The following is a 626-nucleotide window of genomic DNA, read 5'->3' as shown; positions in this document are numbered from 1 at the left end:
ATAACATAAATATTTTAAAAATAATAATTTTTTTAAAATAATATTTACAATTTTTCTCTTAAAATCATTTATATTAAATATTCAATAAGTTCTGAATTATAACTTTGACTATAAACAATAGAATCGCATGCAAGTAATTTCGAGAACTATGTCGAGCTAAATTATTCACCACTTAATTTGCATTCTTATTGCAAGGTGAAATATTCACATCTTAAATTTAAATATATTCATGATCTTATATCAATAATTCTAAATAATTATTCAAAATTTTGATATTGCACATGACCCATGGGTGAAATACTTGGTTTCATTTAAAGGAGCCAAAAGGAAATAGTTCTCCCATCCAGCCAGGTCGCTTTTCTCCCCAATTAGTACCTCCGACTGATTTCGGGCAATAGCTGTTTAAATCCGGCGAAGAATGCAGCAGGTGAGTTAATCAAGCGTTATGTATTGAAATCAATGGCACATATTCGCTTTTGAAATTCGATGTTCTTGTAAAAAGGCTGGAGCTTCAGGGTCGGAAGTGGAGGTGACCTGGGAAGATCAGCAGAATATCAACAAGTTTGGGAGATTGAACAATCGGCTTCATGAGTTAGACGATGAAATCAGGACTGCCAAGGTTATTT

General features: G+C 32.4%; 1 long non-coding RNA gene across 1 annotated transcript; it reads left to right on the top strand.

Annotated features, from left to right (window-relative positions):
- The first annotated feature begins 284 nt into the window (after positions 1-284).
- LOC140966225 (uncharacterized) lies at positions 285-620 on the top strand. Its single transcript, XR_012173279.1, has 2 exons — positions 285-427; positions 503-620. It is a non-coding gene; the product is annotated as an uncharacterized lncRNA (long non-coding RNA).
- Positions 621-626: the final 6 nt, after the last annotated feature.

Source organism: Primulina huaijiensis, unplaced genomic scaffold, assembly GCF_012295235.1.
Source record: "Primulina huaijiensis isolate GDHJ02 unplaced genomic scaffold, ASM1229523v2 scaffold202155, whole genome shotgun sequence".
NCBI classification, from domain to species: domain Eukaryota; kingdom Viridiplantae; phylum Streptophyta; class Magnoliopsida; order Lamiales; family Gesneriaceae; genus Primulina; species Primulina huaijiensis.
The sequence above is the reverse complement of the archived record's forward strand: the minus strand, read 5'-3'. Positions and strand labels throughout refer to the sequence as shown.